This window comes from Gossypium arboreum, chromosome 8 (genome assembly GCF_025698485.1).
Source record: "Gossypium arboreum isolate Shixiya-1 chromosome 8, ASM2569848v2, whole genome shotgun sequence".
NCBI lineage: Eukaryota > Viridiplantae > Streptophyta > Magnoliopsida > Malvales > Malvaceae > Gossypium > Gossypium arboreum.
The window spans coordinates 132,152,289-132,178,476 of NC_069077.1; the positions used below are offsets into that span (position 1 = coordinate 132,152,289).

Here is a 26,188-nt window from a genome sequence, read left to right on the forward strand (position 1 = left end):
CAATTTTTTCTTATCACAATGCGCCTAAGCTTGGATGTGACTCCCTCTTTTATTACCATTTCAGCGAAGTTTTAGAGCAACTACTCTGACTCTGAAATCTTACTCCAATGAAAACCAAGGCTTTCTGCCTTAGTTTAAGAGGGTTGTTACTAATCAGTCCTATTGTTAGATCTCTTTTTTTAGGGTTTTGTCATAATAGATAATAGTTTGAAGTTTGGAACTGACCTAAATCCATATCATTTCCATGGTTTATCCTTTTTTCTCAAGCACCAGAGCTTGCATCCTTTAGGTAGTAGTTTAAAAAAAAAATAGCCATGAGTTATACTCCACATTCTTAACTTCAACCCACTTTTCAGGAGCATGCAAAACCCACAAAATAGTTCTGATGCTCATAAACTTTATTCTACGTATATAGAAGAGTCAAGATTCTTACTCCCTTCCTGGTTTCCCTACTTTTCCATATTATTTTTCATGATGTCTACTCTATGCAGAACCTTCCATAGCCATTCCTTCTTTAAACTACCGAAGAAGATGAAGACCGGAGAATTTGAACAAAGTTGTGAAGAAAATCATCACTGGGAGCCATCTCGTAGCTATTTCTAGCTCTTCCCACGCTATTGCCAACCTCATGTGAGTCATGCATCGCTAATCATGATGACTCTTACTATGGAACCGGTAAGTCCTATCCTAACCAAACCATAGTTGAATCTTAACCATGTCTAATTTAGTTTCTAATTATCTCGTTTCTTCCAATATAGGCTGTCAAGTTGCGTTCTCTTTCAATTTATTCCTTTAATTATTCTAAATTTTAGGTTTATTGAAAATTGAATGTTACATTTGATCAATGCAAGGAAGCTTTTTGGCACTACAAGCCTTTGGTACAAATTAGTGGCACCTGGCTATACGGGAGGTATGAGCACCGGTTGTTGATGGTTGTTGCCTAGGATGGCAATTGAAGGATTTTGCCAATAACGTTTGCAATAACTCCCTGTCGATAAAGCACTCCAAGACATATGTATACGACATGTCCTCTAGTATTGGACACTATTGAACAACATAGTAGCCTTTGAGATCGCACACATCATAAGTAATGTATACGACATGTCATCTCCAAGTACCACTCAAAATGGCCTTCGAAAAGTGATCGAGATCAATGTATTGACATGGGTACAAAGTTGTCATTATTTCCTCAATCCTGCTAAACCATATTTTGTTTATTGTTTGCATTCATGGGTATAATTTTCTCAACAAAGTATGAGCTTGTCCAACATCATTTCAATGAAATGTTGGATAACTTGTACGCCATCAACAACGTTGGTGCAGACTACCTTACCAATATATCATTCGAAAAATTGACACAATCGTATGATAGGGCTCTACTGTACAGGAACATGACAACGAATCTAGTGGAATGCATCAATTTCGTACTGAAGGGGATGTGTCATTTTTCGTCAACCTTAGTTGTCAAAAAAATATACTTCCACTTGGTAGCTTTATTTCTAAAGCGGGTATGGTATATGTTGGAAAGATAGCAGGTGATCACGTTAAGTGTGAGGATGTCATGAAAGAAATTGGATGAAATACAAAAGGACTGAACACTATGTATGTAGTGTGTCACTCACATTCAAACCTGAGATTTTGGGTCATGGAGTACGCTAGACCCAAGCAAGACATGTTAGAGGAATCATAACGTGTGGGAGATTTTGGGCATTTTGATTCCCATGCGCACATGTAATTGCTGTATACGAGAATGTATGAATAGAGTACAAGCCTTATATTAATGATGTGTACAGACTAAAATGTATGCACAATGTATGGAGATTTAAATTCTTATTCGTCCCAGGTGAGAGCTAGTGTCCAACACCCCATTCGAGTTGGCCCCGAATATGAACTTTGCATCCCAAAAGGTTATCTGAATTCTACTCAAATACACACCAATATGAATGTTTAGGAGAGGGATAATCAACAGAGGTTATGCGGCTAATATAGAAACCCAAGGCATACGAAGGCAACATGTTCTATATTGAGGGATATATTGAGGCCTCAATGTTGCTAACATATTTTTTTTGTACAAAAATTGATTACAATTTTTTTTATAAAAAATCTATTCGTTCTTTTTTTGTATTCCATTTTTATTTTCCACCGTCTACTAACATTCATATAGTGGAAAATTGCTACTTTAAGCACTACTTCAAATATCAATTACAATTTCTCTAGCAGTTAAACTTTTTTCATTTTTAATATTTAGTCCATGTACCTTAATTAATCGCTAGTTCGATAAAAGTACCTATTTGAAGTTCAATTCGCCTACTATATAAGTTTGCAAATATTGAATAAAAATATTTATAGCTCTGGTTTATGAAAACGGGGTCTTGAAAAAACGTTTTACATATTTCATATCAAATATCATATATGGAAAATTACGTACAATTTACATTATAATTTAACAAAGACAACTATGAGTTGCAACAGAAATATAAAAAAAATGATCATTTTTCATTGTTATTATTTATATTTACATTACAAAAGGTAAATGAAAAATACATCGTTGGCGTTGGCGGACCAAATGTGTGCCATAGGGCGGTGGTTGACGATTGCAGGTAAGATTTCTACGTACAAGTTATGGTGTTGGCTCCTCCTCTTGGCCGTGATCATTATTGTCATCTTCTTCGTATTCATCTCGATCCTTGTACTCATTTTCATCTCGACCCTCATCTTCATCTTCATCTCTACCCCTGTCTTTGTCTCTATCGCCTTCTTTCGTACATAAGTGTGGTGCCATCCAAGCTTTCCATCATGGATCCTCCATCGTACGTGAAGATGGTTACGAAAATGAGCGTCATTGATAAAACAACGTCAAGGTGGGTATTTGTGACACTATTGACAAATAACCATACGATGTCACAAAACCTAGATACATTGGCATCGATGTAACAGCCCAATTTCAGTGAAATCAGAATAGTGGTTTCGGGACCACGAATCTGAGTCCAAAAAATGAAATTATTTAAATTTCATAAAATTATAGGTATTATGATAAGAATATTGCATGAAATATTTTATCGAAAAATTTTATCAATTATGTGTCTAATTGAAAAAAGGACTAAATTGAATAAAGTGTCAAAGTTGAATTCTAGTAGCTATAAGGATTAAATAGCTATAGAATTAAAAGTGAGAAGTCCTTATATGGTAATTAGACCATTGATGAAAGACATGTAGATATTTTTAATGAGTCATCCATGAAAAAATTGAAAAATGTTAAGGACTAAATTGGAAATTGAATTAAATAAAGTATGATAAATGATTAAATAGAATTAAACCCATTTTATATCATCTTCTTCTTCATAAAATACATGGAAACCCTAGGAGAGAGAAAGTAAATTTCTCAAGCTTGAATTGATCCGGAAGTGTCGAACAAAGAAAAAGATCGAGGGAAAGAAAAAGTTTCGGATTAGTAGATACAATCAATTGTCGAGGTAACTTTGTATAACTAAATTAAGCATATAAATATGTTGAATTGACTTGTTGAATTATGTGCACCATGATTTGTAATTGGTATGTACATGTAATAAACCAATATTGATTTATGATTTACATGTAAATGATAAGATATTACATGAATCCGTTTGCATATTGTTTTTTGATTAGACAGGCGATTACCAATATAAATGAGATCTTGCATGTGTTACAGAAAGGTTGTCCCAAAAGGGTAATCTTTTGATCTCCTTATGAAAAGGAAATGTACACCTTGTGTATACCATGTGAAAAGGTATAGGTTCGACTATCGAATGCGAAAAGGGATAACTTTGGCTATCGAATGTGAAAAGGAAAGGTATACTTTCTGTATACCACATGAAAAGGTTATGTGCACTTTGTGTGCACACTTGAAAAGGTTAGGTATACTTTGTGTATACTACTTGAAAAGGAAAGGTACACTATATGTGTACACTTAAAAAGGTTATGTGCACTTTGTGTGTACAAATTGGATAGGGTATGTACACTTTGTGTGTACCACGTGAAAAGGGAATGTGCACCTTGAGTGTACAACTAGAAAAGGAAAGGTCCATCGGAAATTAAAAAATTCAACGGAAATGTATTAACAAGTGAAATAAGAAGAAATGACATGATGAGCTCATCTATGCATAATAATGTTTTATACTAACCAATTTGGTTGAATAATTGTGTATAGGCCATATTTGCTAGCTTGCTAAATTGATGGATAAATAGCCTTATGTGTGATTTATTTGATATATATATATATATGTGGTAAGTGTAATTTGGTTATATGAACTTACTAAGCATATAATGCTTACTAGGTTTATTTTTCCCTGTTTTATAGTGCTCGAAACTCGTGAAGGTTAGATTGGGTCAGAGCATCATTACACTATCAACTCCTTAATATTGGTATAAACAATAAAATCATTTTGATATAATGGCATATATAGGCTATTGAGGCCAAATGATGATTTAATATGTTTGTTTACAACCTAGCCAATGGAATGGCTAGTAATATGTATTTTGAGATAATGTGGTATGTTCATGTTCAACAAGATACAAATCACCTATCATAAAACATGATTTACAAACTAATGAAAAGGTAAGCTTCAAGGTATAGTTAAAAGTTGAAAATGTTAGATTGAATGATGAAAATTGGTTGAAATGAATGGTATATACTTGTAAGTTTTCATGCAAAAAATTGGTTAAGTTTGGGTGAGAAATTTAGGGAATGGACTTATTTCGTCCACACGGGCGTGTGTCTAGGCCGTGTATGACACATGGACAGCCCACAGGCGTGTGAAATGATCGTGTGTCCCCTGTATCCTTAAATATGAAGTCAAGATAGTACACAGGCAAAAGACACGGCCGTGTGTTTGGTCAGGTGAAGGACACGGGTTTTAAGCATGGTTGTGTGCCAAAACCATGTAAAAATGGTGAAAAATTAGTGTACCACACAGCCTAGCCACATGGGCATGTGCCCAGGCTGTGTGCCCCTTTGATATTTAAGAAATTGCAAGTCAGAATTCCACACGAGCTGGCCACACAGCCATGTCCCAGGCCACACGGGTGTGTGCCCCTATCTTCAAGGTGAAATTTCTAAAGTTGTCAGTTTAGTCCCGAACCACTTCCAAAGCATGTATTGGGTCTCGTAGGCCCATATTAGAAATTTTATGGTGAAATATGACAAGTTTTGATTTGGAATGCAAAATTTTTGTCTCAGTTTTATACAATTGCTAGTGTATAGGTCTGGTAATGCCTCGTAACCTTGTTTTGGTGATGGATACGGGTTAGGGCTGTTACATTTAGTGGTATCAGAGCTACGATTTAGCTGATTCTTGGACTAATGTAGCAAGTGTGAATTTAACTATACATGCCATTATATAATTGATGATAGTGTGATATCTCCTGACCATTTTAAATGTGTTTTTCATATAGTAAATATCTTCCAACCAAGCAAGCGGAGAATCTAAGAAAGCTGAGAGTGCTTCTCAAGCTTCTGTACGACTAGCTATAAATGGTAGTAGTAGTAGAAGGTCTGAATCAGAGGGCCAAAGTGAATAAGCTAAAGAGGCTTTCTTTGAAATGTTGGATAAATGGTTTCCCGAATATTTGAGAACAAATTCAACTTCTTTTCAATCACAACCTCCCCCACCAAATACTCAGACTGTTCTTGAGAGACCATCAGGTATTGAAACTGTTAAAATTGGTAAGGCCCCAGTGGATAAACTTAGAAAATATAGAGCTGAGGAATTTAGAGCTACAATTGATAATGATCTAAAAAAAGCTGAATTTTGGCTGAAAAATACTACTCAAGTGTTGGACGAATTATCACGTACTCCAGTTGAATGCTTGAAATGTTCTGTCTCTCTGTTAAAGGGCATGGCTTATCACTGGTGGAAAACAGGAAGTTCAGCGGTACTAAAAGAAAATATTACTTGAGAATTCTTTCAATCTGAATTTAGAAAGAAATATATTAGTCAAAGATTCCTAGATCAGAAAAGGAAAGAATTTCTAGAATTAAAATAGGGGAACATGACCTTTGTGAAATATGAAAGGGAGTTTGTACGGTTAAACCAATATGCTAGTGAATGGGTACAAATAGAGGTAGAAATGTGTAAATGTTTCGAGAAAGGATTAAATGAAAATATAAAGTTATTGATTGGAATTTTGGAAATAAGAGAGTTTGCAGCACTTGCTGATCGTGTAAAGAAAGCTGAAGAGCTAAGTAAAGAAAAGAAAAAGGAAAACAGAGAAGCCCGATCCTTTGGAAAAAGACCTATTAATAGGTCTCAATCATTTTCTTCAAAGAAATAAAAGAGGTATCAAGAAGGATTTACTACTTCAGCTGAGTATTTTAGTAAAAAGCATGGTTGTCAACGCTTTAATCCCAAGTCTTCGTCACCGTCAGTGATTGGTGTTGAAAGTGTGGGAAACGTGAAGCCAAAATGTAAACATTGTAACAAATTTCATCATAGGGAATGTCGAATGAAAACCGGTGCATGTTATAAATGTGGTTTATTTGATCACTTCTTGAAAGATTGTCCAGAAATAGTAGAAAGAGATGCTGAACAGACTTTAAAACCAGGTAACACTGCTTCAAGGGGAAGACCACCTAGACATCCCGAAAATATCAGTGGTAGCCGAAGCGCTACAAAATATTCAAATGATAAATCTGAGGCTCGAGCTCCTGCAAGAACATATGCCATATGAGCTCGAGAAGATGCTTTAGCGCCAGATGCCATTACTGGTACTTTTTCTTTATTAGATATTGATATTACTGCATTAATTGATCTTGGTTCCACACACTCGTATATATGCACAAATTTAGTAAATGTTAAAAATTTACCTGCCGAATTCACTGAATTTGTGGTGGAAATTTCAAATCCTTAGGGTTAATGTGCAAAGGTGGATAAAGTTTATAAAAATTGTCCACTTATGGTGAAGGGTAAATGTTTCTTGGCTAATTTAGTGCTACTGCCTTTTGATGAATTCGATGTGATATTGAGAATGGATTGGTTAACCCAACATGATGTAGTGGTTAATTGTAAGCAGAAGTATATTATGTTGAAGTGTCAAGACGTTGAGTTACTTCATATAGAATCTGACAAGCTAGATGGATTATTTAATATGATTTCAGCAATAGCAGCACAGAAATGTATGAGGAAGGGGTATGATGCTTATCTTGCTTATGTGTTGGATACTAAGGTAACCGAGTCAAAGATTCAATTTGTGCCAGTTGTATATGAGTTTCTAGACATGTTTCCAGAAGAATTGTCTGGTTTACCACCTATTAGAGAAGTAGAATTCTCTATAGATTTAATTCCGGGAATAACACCAATATTGATAGCACTTTATTGAATGGCTCCTGTCAAGTTAAAAGAGTTGAAGACGCAGTTACAAGAATTAATTAATAGGGGTTTCGCTCGACCTAGTTTCTCACCATGGGGTGCTCCAGTGTTATTTGTAAAAAAGAAAGATGGATCTTTGAGGTTGTGTATTGATTATCGACATCTCAACGAAGTCACTATAAGGAATAAATATCTACTGCCTTGAATTGATGAGTTATTTGATAAGTTGAAGGGAGCTACTGTAATTTCAAAGATTGATCTTCGTTTGGGTTATTACCAGCTCTGGGTGAAGGATTCAGATGTTCCAAAGACAGCTTTTAGAACTAGATATGGTCATTAAAAATTCTTGGTGATGCCATTTGGATTAATAAATGCACCAGCAGTGTTTATAGATTTAATGAACAGGATTTTTAGACCGTACCTAGACAGGTTTGTCGTGGTATTCATAGATGATATTTTAGTTTATTCTCGAAGTGAAGATGAACATGCTGAACATTTGAGGATTGTGTTGAAAACTTTACAAGAAAAACAATTGTATTCCAAGTTTAATAAATGTGAATTTTGGCTACGAGAAGTTAGCTTTCTTGGTCACATTGTATCTGTTGAAGGCATCCGGGTTGACCCGAACAAAATTTTAGCAATTATTAATTGGAGTCCACCAAAGAACGTGTTAGAGGTCAGAAGTTTTCTAGGCTCAGCCGGATATTATCAAAGGTTTGTTAAAGGATTTTCAATGATTGCTTCTCTGATAACTCGTTTGTTGTAGAAAGATGTAAAATTCGAGTGGAATGATAAATGTCAGCAGAGTTTTGATAGACTGAAGACTTTGTTGGCTGAAGCACCTGTACTTGTACAACCTGAATCGGGTAAGGAATTTGTAATTTATAGTGATGCATCTTTAAATGGTTTAGGTTGTGTTTTGATACAAGAAGGTAAAGTGGTTTCCTATGCTTTAAGACAACTTAAACCACATGAAAGAAATTACCTGATACATGATCTTGAACTGACAGCCATAGTGTTTGCATTGAAAATATGGCAGCATTATTTATATGGTGAAAAATGTCATATTTACACTGACCATAAAAGTCTGAAGTATTTAATGACATAGAAAAACTTGAATTTGAGGCAACGTAGGTGGCTCGATTAAAAAAGGATTATGATTTGATTATTGAATATCATCCGGGAAAGGCCAATGTTGTGGCAGATGCACTGAACAGGAAATCTTTGTTTACTTTAAGAGCAATGAACACCCGGTTATCTTTGTCAGATGATGGTCCGGTTGTAGTTGAATTGAAAGCTAGACCGACATTTATACAACAAATCTATGAAGCAAAGAAGAGTGACAATGAGTTACAAGTTAAACGGGAGCAATGTCAAAAGAATTCTGATTCAGAGTTTCAACTTGGGACTGATAATTGCTTGTTGTTTAAAAACAGAATATGTATTCCGAAGAACTTAGAACTGGTACAAAAGTTTTTGTATAAAGCTCATAATAGTACAATGTCAATTCATCCGGGTAGTAATAAAATGTATAATAATTTGAAAAAGATGTATTGGTGGCCGGGAATGAAAAGAGATATTTCTTAATTCGTAGCTAAATGTTTAATATGTCAACAAGTAAAAGCTGAGCATCAGGTGCCTTCAGGGTTATTACAGGCAATCAATATATCGAAGTGGAAATGGGAAAGAATTACCATGGACTTTGTAATGGGATTGCCTATGTCACCAAGAAAGAAAGATGTCATTTGGGTAGTTTTTGACCGGTTAACAAAGTCGACACATTTCATACCGGTACGTATGGACTTTTCATTAGATAAATTAGCCGAATTGTATGTCTCTGAAATCGTTAGATTGCATGGTGTAGCGATTTCTATTGTTTCTGATAGAGATCCTCGGTTTACATCCCGATTTTGGTATAAATTACAAGAAGCACTGGGGATACAGTTGCATTTTAGTACTGCATTGCATCCTCAAACTGATGGTCAATCAGAGCGGGTGATCTAGATTTTAGAAGACATGTTACGGTGTCGTGTGCTTGAATTTGAAGGTAACTGGGAAAGGTATTTGCTTCTGATTGAATTTGCCTTTAATAATAGCTACCAATCCAGTATTGAAACGGCACCGTATAAAGCTTTATATGGTCAGAAATGTAAAACACCATTGTACTGGAAAGAGCTCAGTGAAAAGAAGATTCATGGGGTTGATCTAATTCGAGAAACTAAAGAAAAAGTAAAGGTGATATAAGACAGCCTGAAAGCAGCTTCAGACAGACAAAAGTCTTATGCTGATCTTAAAAGAAAATAAATTGAATTTGAGATTGGTGATAAGGTATTCTTGAAAGTGTCACCCTGGAAGAAAGTACTCTGGTTTGGCCGTAAAGGAAAATTAAGTCATCGGTTTATTGGACCATATGAGATCATTGAAAGAATTGGACCGGTAGCTTATCGGGTAGCACTACCGCTAGAACTTGAAAGAATTCACAATGTTTTTCATGTGTCAATGTTAAGACGGTATCGATTGAATCAATCACATGTTATCTCTCCAACAGAAGTAGAAATTCAGCCCGACATGACATATAGTAAGGAACCAATTAAGATCTTAGCACGGGAAACAAAAGAGTTGAGAAATAAAAAAATAGCATTGGTAAAGGTTCTTTGGCAGAAACATGGAATTGAAGAAGCTACTTGGGAACCTGAAGATATCATGAAAAGGCAGCACCTGAATCTCTTCACTGGTAAGATTTTCGAGGACGAAAATCTATAAGGGGGAGAGTTGTAACAGCCCAATTTTAGTGAAATTAGAATAGTGGTTTCGGGACCACGAATCCGAGTCCGAAAAATGAAATTATTTAAATTTCATAAAATGATAGGTATTATGATAAGAATATTGCATGAAAAATTTTATCGAAAATTTTTATCAATTATGTGTCTAATTGCAAAAAGGACTAAATTGAATAAAGTGTCAAAGTTGAATTCTAGTAGTTATAAGGATTAAATAGCTATAGAAATAAAAGTGAGAAGTCCTTATATGGCAATTAGACCATTGATGAAAAACATGTAGATATTTTTAATGAGTCATCTATGGAAAAATTGAAAAAGGTTAAGGACTAAATTGAAAATTGAATTAAATATAGTATGATAAATGATTAAATAGAATTAAACCCATTTTATATCATCTTCTTCTTCATAAAATACATGGAAACACTAGGAGAGAGAAAGGGAATTTCTCAAGCTTGAATTGATCCGGAAGGGTGGAACAAAGAAAAAGATCGAGGGAAAGAAAAAGTTTCAGATTAGTAGATACAATCAATTGTCAAGGTATGTTCGTATAACTAAATTAAGCATGTAAATGTGTTGAATTGATTTTTTGAATTATGTGCACCATGATTTGTAACTGGTATGTACATGTAATAAACCAATATTGATTTATGATTTACATGTAAATGATAAGATATTACATGAATCCGTTTGAATATTAATTTTCGATTGGACAGGTGATTACCGATATAAATGAGATCTTGCATGTGTTGCAAAAAAGTTGTCCCGAAAGAGTAATATTTTGATCTCATTATGAAAAGGAAATGTACACCTTGTGTGTACCATGTGAAAAAGGATAGCTTCGGCTATCGAATGCGAAAAGGGATAGCTTTGGCTATCAAATGTGAAAAGGAAAGGTATACTTTGTGTATACCACATGAAAAGGTTATGTGCACTTTGTGTGCACACTTGGAAAGGTTAGGTGTACTTTGTGTATACGACTTGAAAAGGAAAGGTACACTATATATGTACACTTAAAAAGGTTATGTGCACTTTGTGTATACAAATTGGATAGGGTATGTACACTTCGTGTACCACTTGAAAAGGGAATGTGCACCTTGAGTGTACAACTAGAAAAGGAAAGGTCCATCAGAAATTAAAAAATTCAACGGAAATGTATTAACAAGTGAAATAAGAAGAAATGACTTGATGAGTTCATCTATGCATAATAATGTTTTATACTAACCAATTTGGTTGAATGATTGTGTATAGGCCATATTTGCTAGCTTACTAAATTAATGGATAAATTGCCTTATGTGTGATTTATTTGATATATATATATATATGTGTGGTAAGTGTAGTTTGGTTATATGAACTTACTAAGCATATAATGCTTACTAGGTTTATTTTTCCCTATTTTATAGTGCTCGAAACTCGTGAAGGTTGGATTGGGTCGGAGCATCATTACACTATCAACTCCTTAATATTGGTATAAACAATAAACTCATTTTGATATAATGGCATATATAGGCTATTGAGGCCAAATGATGATTTAATATGTTTGTTTACAACCTAGCCATTGGAATGGCTAGTAATATGTATTTTGAGATAATGTGGTATGTTCATGTTCAACAAGATACAAATCACCTGTCATAAAACATGATTTACAAACCAATGAAAAGGTAAGCTTCAAGGTATGGTTAAAAGTTGGAAATGTTAGATTGAATGATGGAAATTGGTTGAAATGAATGGTACATACTTGTAAGTTTTCATGCAGGAAATTAGTTAAGTTTGGGTGAGAAATAGGGCTAGGGAATGGCCTTATTTCGTCTACACGGGTAAGACACACGGGCGTGTGTCTAGGTTGTGTGTGACACACGGACAACCCACAGTCGTGTGAAATGACTGTGTGTCCCCTGAATCCTTAATATGAAGTCAGAATAGTAAACGGGCAAAAGACATGGCTGTCTGTTTGGTCGTCTGAAGGACACGGGTTTTAAGCATGGTCGTGTGTGAAAACCGTGTAAGAATGGCTTAAAAATGGTGAAAAATCAGTGTACCACACGGCCTAGCCACATGGGCATGTGCCCAGGCCGTGTGCCCCTTTGATACTTAAGAAATTGCAAGTCAGAATTCTAAATGGGCTGGCCACAAGGCCATGGGAGCCCCACGGCCTAGCCACACGGCCATGTCACAGGCCACATGGGCGTGTGCCCCTATCTTCAAGGTAAAATTTTCAAAGTTGTCGGTTTAGTCCCGAACCACTTCCAAAACATGTATTGGGCCCCGTAGGCCCATATTAGGGACTTTATGGTGAAATATGACAAGTTTTGATTTGGAATGCAAAATTTGTCTCGATTTTATACAATTGCTAGTGTATAAGTCTGGTAATGCCTCATAACCCTGCTCCGATGATGGATACGGGTTAGGGGTGTTACAATCGATGTGGGCACTAATATTGGTGTTGATGATGACAATGGTTTTGATACAGGTGTCAGCATTTGTTTTGGCATTTGTGTCGACATCGATGTCAGCATCGGGGCATAATATATTGAGGACGGAGGTGGTGCAAAATACATAACTGTAGGAGGTGTGTATATAGGGTGCTGCAATGGTGCATAGTGTGGTGCTTGTGAATAAAACATGGGGTTAGAAAAAGAAATAAGAAATATATTAAGGGAATTAATTGGGATGTAGTGCATACATCGATGGCCGTTTTTTGGGTTAGAGCTGATGACAAACTCGTTTCGACACTTGCTCCAAACCTACGATGTTGGAGTAGTCGTCGTAGCCTATTGGGATGAAGTTGCCTACTCCTCGCCTCCACCAACAATAGATATAACTTGTCGGTGACTCTAAACCAAGGCATGTACTTCAAACCAGTTGTTGTGTCTGATGAGAAAAAAGGTTTGTGAATGGATAAGAAATTCATCCTACGATCCCAAATGTTGATGTATTCATTGTGGAAATCTTGCCAATTTTTGTCGGTCTTCCCTTGCAAATCAAGCTTGTGTAGTGCTTCCATGCCTCGTAGTGGCAGTAAAATTTTTTGCCTCCACCGAAATTATTGCATCACTCGATCCAATTCATACATCTCTATCGTCGCGTAAAATTTTAATAGGACCTTCGCGTCCCACATACTCCGAATGACAAAAAATTCGGGCGGAATGCATTCTATGATATGCGGATTGGCATATGGCATCCATTCAAACTGTAGTGCACAATTGTAAATTCTATTATGTACAAAATTTTTAATTTTAAATCATTGCGTAATTATTATAGGTATAAAAAATTCAATAACTAACCTCTACTTCTGAGCGTCGATCTAACAACAGTTGGATATTTTCAAGCTGCTTCAATAGTCCCACATAAATCGGCCCATGGTTCTACCTAGTCAAGCAATATGTTAATTCAAACATATAATAAGTAAACAACATTTATTATATTAACTATATATTATTATCAAATGAATTTTACCTTGTCACCAATGAGAATGTATAAGGGTCTTTCACTCAGAGACATTGAAATGGTAGCTGCCACCACTCCCATGACTATAGTAGGAGCAGACAACCACCGATTGACATCTTGTCCGGTTCTGTTACCGGACACAACTCTCGGTACAACGTGGCCAACACGGTTGATCCCTAACTTAGTCGTTCGGATTCTTTGAAGTCGACTAGGTGTAGTAGCTACCTTATTTCTACCAAATTTAGAGATTTACTGGGCATTAGAATGCCTTCAATTAACCTCAGAATGAATACTCAAGCATATTGTTCTTTGAGATGTCGGTCACGTCCTTCAAAAGTTCTTTGAAATTATTTTTCAACCACTTCATATCTATCCAACCACCTTGAAACTTGTTCGAAACCTTCCCTAAAAATACCTCGCAAAGGTCCTTTTTACTGGGAATGACCGCTGACCCCGTAGCGAATGTCCCATCTATTGGTAAATTGAGTTGTAAAGTTATGTCCTTGAGTGTGATTGTACACTTACCGCATGGAAGATGGAATGTGTGTATCGGGTCTCCATCTTTCCACCAACGCACTGATAAGTGTAGGATCAAATTTGTAGCCCCTGAGCATACGAGACGCATGTAAGACCGTATTGCAAATAACTACGAATTTTGGTGTCTAAGCTCTTTGAAAATTTATGTATGAACTCCTCCAAAACATGATCATCCGCCTATTTATATTGACAAAATAAAACATTTAAAAAATTAAAAAACTTTAAAATTTACTTAATTGAAAATAATGAAATTTAAAATTTCTCCTTACCATTATCGATTGAGCAACGAAAATGTGCTTGTCGTCGAGACAAATCAGAGAGCTTGTCATTCGTGAAAATTTAATTGAAATGAATAATATATGAAATAATAAACTAAAACTATAATATTTTTAAACAAGTGTATTAGAAAATTTTGAACAAAACTTGAGAAAATTAAGAGAATTGAGAGTTTAGAGAGAATAGAGAGAGTTGAATTTGAGTGGAAAGAAACAAAAATGACTTGATATTTATAGGAAAAAATTACTGTTGGTCCTTAAAAAATTTTACCATTGGCAACGTTTAAAAAGCCGCTGAGAAATTACCGTTGTAGGAAAGCGCGTGTCAAAGAAAGAGCTGAGATAGCAGAAGCAGGGAATGAGGACATAACCACAGGAGGAGCTAGCAATTAAGAAACAATCACCAAGGTCAATTGAGACAGAAACTTGAGAGAGAAAAAGGCACCCTAGGCCTTAGCCGATTTTGTCCACTTCTAAGGATCCTAAGGATTAAGAATATAAATAATAGAGCACGTAAAACGTGAAATCAATCTGTATTCCTTGGATATTTTCCCAGCTTCTTAACCTACTGTCTATTCTTCTTTTCTATTCCTATATTCTCTTTTTCTGGTTATTGACACATAACAGCGCGCCAAGGCAATGTTTCATACATCTTCTCCAGAAATGACTTATTTTTTAAAATAAAAAAAATTATTTAACCCATTTAAAAAATCATCGTATTTATCTAAATTACAATCGATAAAGTGGGAAAAAAAACACACACACACACAAAAAAAATAGAGAATATGATTAAAGAAAGCACGAACAATAACCAACCTGACTCCTGCAGAAAAATTCAAAGATGAAAGGTTTTAAAAGGAGTTTTAAGTCAAACCAAAACTATATTTTGCATCTCTTTAAATGAAAGAGGAAGTAAATATTGGAATAGGGTATATGGTAAATTGCTAAAAGAAAGTTTTCTAATAATGTGAAGTAAAATTCCTACCATTACAATAGAAATGATATATCAGAACATGTACAATTCAATTACATTAGCAGATCAGGGTTTGGCAAAATTCAGTTGGCACCAAATGATACATGTCTACTTCAAACTCCGTTTTAATCTCACTCCTCCGTTTTAACTTCGGAGTTCCTTTATCCCATGCGGATGATGGCGACTGAGACCATGAACAAGATGCTAGCGGCTCAGGAGATCTTCGCTTCTTACTGCTCACTCTCACTGGCTCCACCTGAACCGAGCCAATTACGTGGGAAAAATTCAGCTTTGCTTTGGCGCCTCACATTTTAAAAGCGGCTCGAACATAAGCTAGCGCAGCACCGTCGGGAGTCTCGTAAGTACCGAGCCAGATCCTCGCTCCGTTTCGTTTCAGATCCCTTATCTCCGCAGCGTATGTCCCCGACAGCCTTCTCCTCACTCCTCTGTAATTAAACTTCTTCGGCGGCGCGTGAGGTTTAGGGACAGCCGCAGTAGTCTCCATCTGAAAACTCACTTCGAAGCTGGGAAATGAAGCATTATTAACGGCGTCCGTCTCCTCCGTTGCGTCAAACAACTGATCAAAGTTTATCCATTGATCCACATTAATCGCATCATCATGAAGCTCATTTTTTCGTGGATTTTCCCTGTCCTGGAATTGTATCAAAATCATCTTCCAAAGGGTACCGACGAATCGAGTCCAAAAGGCTGAGATCAAAATCTGAAGCACTATCACAATACATATTTGTGTGTTGCTAGAAACGGCTTTGACGCTTTGAGACTTCCAGGTATGGATTTGATTTCAATGGCTTCGTTGCGTTTACGTTTGCCGTTTGATTATTTATAAATGCCTATTAACTTAGGCATTAAACTATGGTTATTTGCTTTCCTTTTTTGTTTTCTTTAGACAATTCCAAGAAGTTGCTGATGGTTGAGATCTCAAAACATTTTCATCACGTTTTTGAAGTGCTGCAACTGTTCATTTATCCTTTGAATTGTTTATTCATTGAACGTTAATGGCGATAAAATCTCCATTACTTTATACTCCATAATTGTACATTTAAGAATCAATGAATCAACTTAAATTAATTCTCATCCATTTTTTGAATAATTTGTTATTTTTAATTGTCTCCAATAGAATTTTTTTAAAAAATATTGGATAGCAAAGCAAAATTTTCCATATTCCATCCTTACTGAATTTTCGGGGATATCAATTTTATTTTTAAGTGTTAAACTTTGGCCTGCAATGCAACATCAAACCAGCATTGTAGCTAAACCAAATGAAGCAGAATCATTTTGTTTATTTGTAACTTGATTTGGCTGCTTTGTAATTTAACTTTTAAGTTAGTAGGATTTGGTCAAGATTTGAATGTGATAGCTGGTATGTCAGCTACATTTTGTTTGTATTTTTAGATAAGCTTTTGACAAGCATTTATGGGAGTAGTTATGTTAGTTAAATGTCAAATTTATTGTAACACATATATACTTTAGCCGGATGAAATGAAAAAAAAAATTCATTTCTTCCAAAAATTTCTGTTTTGTTGGTAGTTTCTTTCTACAATCTCAAGTCTTTGAAGTTCAAACTTCTTGTATTCTTTATCCGGGTTTATTACCTTGTTGCTCTATTTTCAGACAGAGCTTCATATTTCATCCGGATTACTTACTTTTGTTTTCCTTCTCTGTTGTTAAAACTCAACAAATGGTATCAAGAGCTTGTCATCTTTGAGGGCCTCTATTGTTGGTATTTTTCTTTGTGAGAAACTTAAAGAGGAAGAAGTTGAAGTTGTTATTTTGTTGCTGCAAGATGAGTTTTACACCACCACCACCACCTGTGCTTACTGGAGAGAACTACCACATTTGGTTAGTGAAGATGAAGACATATCTCCAAGTACATGATTTGTGGAACGTACGTTGTAGAGAATATGCTGAACCACCTCTATTGAGGGCCAATCCCACCACTGCACAGATAAGGCAACATAGTGAAGATTATGCCAAGAAGCACAAGGCTATGGCTTGCCTGCAAAATCGAGTATCCGATGTGATTTTTACTCTGATAATGGCATGTGACCCACCAAATCAAGCATGGGAGAAGCTAAAGGAGGAGTTTATGGGGTCAGACAAGACAAGGCAGCAGCAGTTGATTAACCTTAGGAGAGACTTTGAGAACTTGAATATGAAAGAGTCAGAGACCATCAAGCAGTACTCTGATAGGATAATAGCCATAGTCAACAACATTAGGCTCTTTGCTGATGATTTCAGTGAGAGCAGAGTTGTTGAAAAGGTCATTACAATTCTCCCTGAGAAATTTGAGTCAAAGATTTCTTTATTGGAGGACTCGAGGGATTTAACAGCCATCTCACTGTTTGAGTTGGTAAATTCCTTGTATGCACTTGAGCAAAGGAGGGCCAATAGGCAGGAAGAGCACCCTGAATGAGCTTTCCAAACAAAGGCCAAAGAAAGATCAAGTTCAAGCTACAAAGGCAAGAAACCATGGCTTGACAAAAGGGAGAAATAAAAAAGGGATGTTGAAAAAAAGAGCTTTCCACCATGCATTCACTGCAAAAAGACCATACATTTGGAGAAGAACTGTTGGCACAAACCAGATGTTCAGTGCTGGAGATGTAAACAGTTTGGTCATGTTGAGAAGGTGTGCAAGAACAAAAAAAAGGTACAAGGTCAGCAGCAAATACAAGCTAAGGATGCTGAAGACCTTCAAGCTCAGAAAGAGCATGTTTTCTCTACATCCTGTTATTCAACCTCAAACAAAATCAGTAAGAACTGGTTAGTTGATAGTGGTTTTTTTCACCATATGACTTCAGATGAAAGGCTGTTCAAGAATCTTGACAGGAGGTTTACTTCCAAAGTCAGAGTTGGAAATGGCAACCTTATTGAGGCCAAAGGCAAAGGAGATGCAGTGATAAGCACACATTCAGGTAACAAAGTTATTTATGATGTAATTTATGTGCCTGATATAGACCAAAACCTGTTTAGTGTTGGTCAACTAATTGAGAAGGGTTATTCACTGGTTTTCAAGAATAACTCCTGTGTTGTTGAGGATTCATTTGGTCAAGTACTAGTTATAGTGGCTATGACTGATAGGTGTTTTATGCTAAATGTAAGTCAGCTAGAGAAGAAGGCCTATACTAGTGCTACTGACTTAGCTAGTTTATGGCACAAGAGGTTAGGCCATGTCAGTTACAAATCCCTTGGTTTGCTGAATAGATTGAATTTGGTTGAAGACATGTCCAAAGTTGAGGTCAGTGATGATGTTTGTGAAGTTTGCCAGCTTGGTAAGCAGACAAGACTGCCTTTTCCAGTCAATAAGGAATGGAGAGCTCGAGGTAAACTCGAATTAGTTCACACTGACATTTGTGGACCAATGAAGTCTTCCTCCTTGAATGACAGCAAGTATTTTGTGCTGTTTATTGATGATTTTAGTAGATTCTGGTAGATATATTTTTTGATGTAAAAATCAGAGGTGTTTGAAGCATTCATCAAGTTTAAAGCTCTAGTTGAGAACCAATTAGGCTGCAAGATCAAAGCCTTGAGATCAGATAATGGTGCTGAGTATTTTTCCGAGAAGTTTCAGAAGCTGTGAATTCATCATCAGCTAACAACAGTTTATACTCCTTAGCAAAATGGAGTGTGTGAAAGAAAAAATCAAACAGTGCTCGATATGGCCAGATGTCTATTATTTGAAAGCAAATTGCCAAGCAAATTTTGGGTTGAAGTAGCAAACACTTCAGTGTATCTACTTAATAGGCTGCCTGCCACTGCTGTCAAGGACAAAACTCCTTTTGAAGTTTGGCATGATCTCAAACCAATAGTATCACACCTAAAGGTGTTTGGTTGTGTCTGTTATACTCTTATACCAGCTGAAAAAAGAACCAAACTTGACAAAAGATCTATGCCTGGGATCTTTGTTGGTTACAGCAGCATCAATAAGGGCTATAGGGTGTTTGATCCCTCAACAAAGAAGATTTTGGTGAGTAGGGATGTGAGGTTTGATGAAGAAAAAGCTTGGAACTGGAGTGATGCTGATGCAAGTTTGAATGAAGAAAATCAGCTAGACAGCAGCTTGGAACTAGTTAAAAATGAGCCTAGCAATGAAAACTTTGATGATACTCCTGCCAGAGGCACCAGAACCATTGCAGACATCTACCAAAGATGTGATGTTGCAATAGTTGAACCTTCAGATTTTGAAGAAGCTGCTAGGGAAAAATGCTAAAAGAAGGTCATGGAAGCTGAATTGGAAATAATCCACAAGAATGACACTTGGGAATTGGTTGACAGACCAGACCAGAAGAAAGTTATAGTTGTCAAATGGGTGTTTAGAGCCAAGTACAATGCTGATGGCTCATTGAACAAGCACAAGGCAAGGCTTGTGGTGAAAGGCTATAGTCAGCAATATGGCATTGATTCCATGGAGACATTTTCTCCAGCCGCAAGGCTAGACACAATTAAACTTCTATTTGCCTTGGCTGCACAGAAACAATGGAGAATTCACCAGCTCAATGTCAAGTCAACATTCTTAAATGGCCTCCTAAAGGAATAGATTTTTATTGAACAACCAGAGGAGTTCAAGGTTCCTGGTGAGGAGGACAAACTTTACAAGTTGAAAAAGGCCTTGTATGGTCTAAAGCAAGCACCAAGGGCCAATAGAGTTGATGAGTACCTATCTAGGCTCGAGTTCGAGAAAAGTGTTAATGAACCTACACTTTTTATAAAGAAGTCAGAAAATAAAACTCTTCTGGTTGTCTCACTTTACGTGGATGACTTACTTGTAACTAGAAGCAAGAGAGAGATGATCAATGAGTTCAAAGTGCAAATGCAAAAAGTTTTTGAGATGACAGATTTGAGAGTCATGACATACTTCCTTGGCATGGAAGTGAACCAATCTGATCAAGGCATCTTCATTAGCCAACATGCCTTTGCTTTGAAGATTATCAATAGATTTTGCATGTCCAATTGCAAAACAGTCAACACACCAATGGCTCAAGGGGAGAAACTGACTAGTTGTGGGAATCAAGAAAGGGTTTATGAGAAGGAATATTGAAGCTTGGTAGGTTGTTTGCTTTACTTAACAGCTACTAGGCCTGATATTATGTATGCTGTTAGCTTGCTGTTCAGATTCATGCATTGCTATGATGTTGTCCATTTTAAAGCAGCAAAGAGAGTTCTTAGATATTTGAAGGGCACTTTGAATCATGGAGTAAATTTTGAGAAGGCAAAAGAGCTCGAATTGATAGGGTATTCAGATAGTGATTGGGCAGGGTCCATTGATGACATGAATAGCACCTCTGGATAATTTTTTACTCTTGGCTCGGGAGTTTTCTGTTGGAGCTCAAAGAAGCAACAAACTGTTGCTCAACTACAGCTGAAGCAAAATACATTGCAGCAGTTGCTGCTGTTAATCAAGCCATTTGGCTTAAAAAACTTTTGTGTGACTTGAATGAAGAACAAGTTGAAGCAACTGAGATCAGAGTTGATAATGGGTCAGCAGTTGCTATAGGTAAAAATCTTGTTTTTCATGGCAAGAAGAAACATTTTAAGATTAAATTCTATTTTGTTCGAGAGGCTGAACAATCGAGGGAGGTAAATCTGGTTCATTGCAGCTCAAAAAATTAGTTTGCTGATATTTTAACCAAGTCTCTCGGTGCTACACGATTTGATGCTTTAAAAGGAAAAATTGGAGTTTGTCGTATCCAATCCAAGGAGGAGTGTTAAACTTTGGCCTGCAATGCAACGTCAAACCAGCATTGGAGCTGAACCAAATGAAGCAGAATCATTTTGTTTATTTGTAACTTGATTTGGTTGCTTTGTAATTTAACTTTTAAGTTAGTAGGATTTGGTCAAGATTTGAATGTGATAGCTGGTATGTCAGCTACATTTTGTTTGTATTTTTAGCTAAGCTTTTGACAAGCAGTTATGGGAGTAGTTATGTTAGGTAACTGTCAAATTTATTTTAACACATATATACTTTAGCTGGATGAAATGAAAAAAAAAATTTATTTCTTCCAAAAATTTATGTTTTGTTGGTAGTTTCTTTCTGCAAGTCTCAAGTCTTTGAAGTTAAAACTTCTTTCATTCTTCATCCGGGCTTATTACCTTGTTGCTCTATATTCAAACAGAGCTTCATACTTCATCTGGATTACTTGCTTCTGTTTTCCTTCTATGCTGTTAAAACTCAACATTAGGAAAAATTTCCGTATCTAGTATTTTGTGTTTTGCTTTGAAAATTTCCCAACATGCAGGCAATTATAGCTAAACATTGCTTGGCAGGCAAGAAATGTACTTATTGATTATACCTTTTTTATCTGGCAATCAAAGCCAACCTTTAGAATGAAGGTGTATGATTCATTGATCCATGTTCCTCTCGGTAAGGGATGCTTTTTCAATCACAAATTTCCATAACTTTTAATATCATGGCTATCTCCGTTTCGATTCTTGAGAATGGAATGGACTCTATATATTGAAACCTCACATATCATGGGGTCTTCTCTCTTGGTTTATTGTTTTTCCTTTTTTTACTTCAATGTATTAGGATAGCTAGAAATTCTATTGTTTTCTCCTTAACTATTGACTGATGTGCTTTATTGTCCAATGTCAACAATTCTAGTGATACGACCCTCGTTTAACTTAAATGGTCTCCTTCCACGTTCAAATGGTTTAAGCTTAACTAGAATGATTCTTCCATTGGGAATTCGGGTTGTGGGTGTAGGCACTATTGTCCGCGTCCATAATGGGAATTGGATTCTCGGCTCTAGTTGGTTTATTGGTCACGTCCCTAATATGGTTGTCAAGCTTTGGGCTGACGAAAAAGTAAAGGTGATTCGAGATTGTCCGAAAGTAGCTTCCTACCGTCTGAAATCATATGTCGATTTGAAAAGAAAAGTCATCGAATTTTGAGTTGGCATAAAAGTGTTTTTGAAAGTATCACCTTGGAAGAAAGTTTTTCATTTTGGCCGAAAAGAAAAGCTTAGTCCGCGTTTCTTCAGGTCATATTAGATTATCGAAAGAATTGGGCCGGTAGCTTACCATCTAGCTTTATCGTCGAAATTAGAGAAAATTCATAATATTTTTCACGTATCAATTTTGAGAAGATACTCTGATCCCTCACATGTGATTCCGCCAGTTGATGTGGAATTACAGCCTGACATGTTGTATATTAAGAAACTGGTCAAAATTTTGGCTCGGGAAGTCAAAGAATTGAGAAATAAATGTATAGCTCTAATTAAGGTTCTTTGACATCGTCATGGAGTTGAGGAAGTTACCTGGGAATCAAAAGAGGCTTTGAAAGTGTAATACTTGAACCTATTTTCTAGTAAGATTGTCGGGGATGAAAATTCTTTTAGGGGGAGAGTTGTAACAAACAGTTTTTAGTGGAGTCAGAAACAGTGGTTTTGGGACCACAATTCTAACAAATAAGTTAGTAAATATTATTTATTAATATTTATGAGTATTTATTATAGTCGTATTAAAGTTTAGTTAAGAAATTTTAATGTTTAGCTAGTTAATTAAGTGAAAAGGATTAAATCATAAAAGTTACAAAACTTGGTGTTTATTAGTTAAAGTTATTAAACAGCTATGAAAAGGTAAATTGATGAACTTAAATGGTAAATATACCATATAGACAGCTATGGACATTGAATTGTTAATTGTTAATTGTTAATTAAGTTTTTAACGATAAAATAACAATTAGACAAAAAAATTAAAACAAAATAAACAAAAGATGAAACAATCATCATATTCAACTTTTCTTTCACCCTAAAAATTGGAACACCATAGCCAAGGGAGGAATAGCTTCGGTCAACACATTTGTATTTGCATGGTATGATGATTTGGCCCTTTTTTTATAATTTTTATGTTTTTGTTATTGTTTTAACTTAATTTTGCTAACTCGGGGGTCAATTCATAAAACTGTTAAACATTTAGGAACTTTCCATGAATGAATTGGAGGTGTTTGTGAATTTAATTGATAAATTATTAAGGTTGGTTGTTAAATATAAGTATTTTGTTAAGTGACTTTTGATGATTTTAATGTTTAGGGACCTATTTTGAGAAAATAGTAAAATTCAATGGAATTAAGGTGAAATAATGAAATATTTGGGATTTATTAGACCCCTAAGAAAATCGGCTACCATGGGTTCTCTTTAAAAATGGTAAAATTTTAAGTTCTGGGTTTAGGGACCAAATTGCATAAAGGTTAAAATATTAGGGGTAATTCTATAAATTCATATTTAAATGGGATATAGGCTTAAATTAATTATTTTGAATGCTGAAATTAGATTAATTGAATAAAAATATTTATCTAGATCAAGAAACAACTCAAATGGGACACAAATTGAGGAAAGGCCAAAGCATCGAAGTAGTAGTCTGTTCATGTTAAAAGTCGCTTTTGGGTACAAGTAAGTTCGTATAAGGATTAAATATGTTATTTTCTAAATTGGATGAAATGTTAATGAATATTAATGATATGTATAGTTTAGATTGAAAATTTTTGATATTATGGTATTACAGATCAAATTACGAAATTAATTAAATTAAAAGTTATGTTTTGAATTGTACAATTCTTGAAAGTATATTGAAACGATATACTAGATAGTAATGAAAGGTTTTTGATGAGTAAATGTTCTGTTTGAACCTTATGAATACTTAGGATACAAATGACATGTCATTAGGGGTTATATGAATTCAGGTGCTGGTCTTGGATGTCCTACCGATGGCTGAGCTCCTTAATTTGTTGCAGATTCTCCACAGCTCATGTGAGCAGCATCGTTTAGCTTAACATCCCGATCCATAGTTCGTGTGAGCATATACGATTACAGGCTATAGTCACAACTTGTGTGAGCATTTCCTGAGTATCTGATGATATTCTATTTGGTTCAATAAGTGATGAAGGTTTAATTTGAATATGTATGTATATGAAAAGGTTTATGTTATTATAAGATGGAATAGAAAATGTTGGTGTATATGTTTAAAATGAAAAGTCTATTAATTGAATAAATGATGGATGATATGTATATTGATTGATTATTAAGTTATGTTTCATGAAATGGGATGGAATTATATGTTTATCTATTCACCTACTAACCTTATGAGGTGGTGCATTAGGGAAGCAAATTTTACTCATGATATAATGAAATTATGCTTGGTATAAATCATATTATGTTCGGTAAGTTTGATTTTCATTTATACGAGCTTACTAAGCATTAGTTGCTTATGTTGTTGTTTCATTTGTTTTATAGATCATATGAAAGCTCTATTGGTTAGAATCTTATCGGAGCACAATCATACTATCCATTTGTGATTTTGGTAGTTTTTGGTTAATTTGGAAAATGATTATAAATAGCATGTATAAGGTTAAAATGTTATCTTGGTCCTTTGGTGTTTTTGAGTTTGTGCTAAGCCTATCTGTGGTTAAATGTGTAACACCCTATACCTGGCCCGGTCGCCAAGCCTGACTAATAGGACGCTACACCACTGTCGTATATCACATACATTATAAATCATCCCATTAGCAAGCGAACAAGACTTATTCTAGCATTTATTAGAATTTTTAAGTCAAATATATCCTAATCATCATATAAGCTTGCTAAACATACATGAAACAAACTTATAACAAGAACTAACCACGCTTTTAAACCACTAAGAAAAAATTTTGAATAAATCACGTAGGTATCGATACTGGATCAAAAGTGTCGATAATTATCCTAGATGGTATCAATACCACCCGGAAAATCAGTACCAAATTAGCTATATGTGTTCCTGTAAAATTTTAAAACTCAACAATTATTGATACCCTATAAAAAAGTATCAGTATTTTTACCCCGAGTATAGATACTCGAGAAATGGTATTGATACCAAATTGAGTTACTGACTTCCTACACAATAACAATATTTATGAAAATATCCGAAATGTCATAACAATATTTATGCAACAATTCTACCACATTTCCTTATTCCCACAATTCCAAAATAATAACTAATAAACACATACTCAAATGATTAACTACTTAGATCAGTTCCTTGGAAAATTCTGCACCGCTCACACTGCAACACTAACAATCTAAAATAGGTTAAAAAGGAGTGGGTGAGCTTTACAAGCTCAGTGAATGATCAAAACGACTACCACACAAACATGTCATCATGCATTATCGAAACAACCACATTGCACAATTACAACGTTTCAAACTTTAGTGTCATATTACTTATTCATGTATTATTCATTGATTCATTTACATAGTAATCACATACTCATTTAAGCATATATCACATTACACATATTCACATTTTATGATAATTTGGCACTTGAGCTATTAAACAAAAAAATGAGTTCTATCACCACTCATCGGATACACGGATCTCCAAAACACCAAATGACTCATAGAGTCGAACATATCCCAAAAGTGTAGCATATAGCTAATACTCTCCAACACGCCAAACATGTCTAGGTGAATTAGCTCACATTCTCTTATCTCTCCAAATCTATCCTTGGCCTTAACGCCCCCAAAAAACAACACAAAGGTGAATATTCACAATCCTATGGCATGCCAACTATATCCAACGGTATCAAAGATCACAAGGCCAAAATATTCGCAAATACCCACATTTAATTATTGTTTTAATGCACGTAATCTTTGTTCATAATCATCAATTCATATCACAAATTTTTACACAATGCATGCTTATCAAATTCACATTATAAGTATAACATAATCACTGTCATTTGGCACGTATAACATGCTCACAATGAACTCTTTCACAATAGCCATCATAAGCTTATTTCACATGTCACAGTATCACATTTTAATCCACAATTTCACAATATACAAT

At 35.4% G+C, this 26,188-nt stretch overlaps 1 pseudogene; it reads right to left on the reverse strand.

Annotated features, from left to right (window-relative positions):
- Positions 1-15,410: 15,410 nt before the first annotated feature.
- LOC108462094 (ethylene-responsive transcription factor 2-like) lies at positions 15,411-16,095 on the reverse strand (annotated as a pseudogene).
- Positions 16,096-26,188: the final 10,093 nt, after the last annotated feature.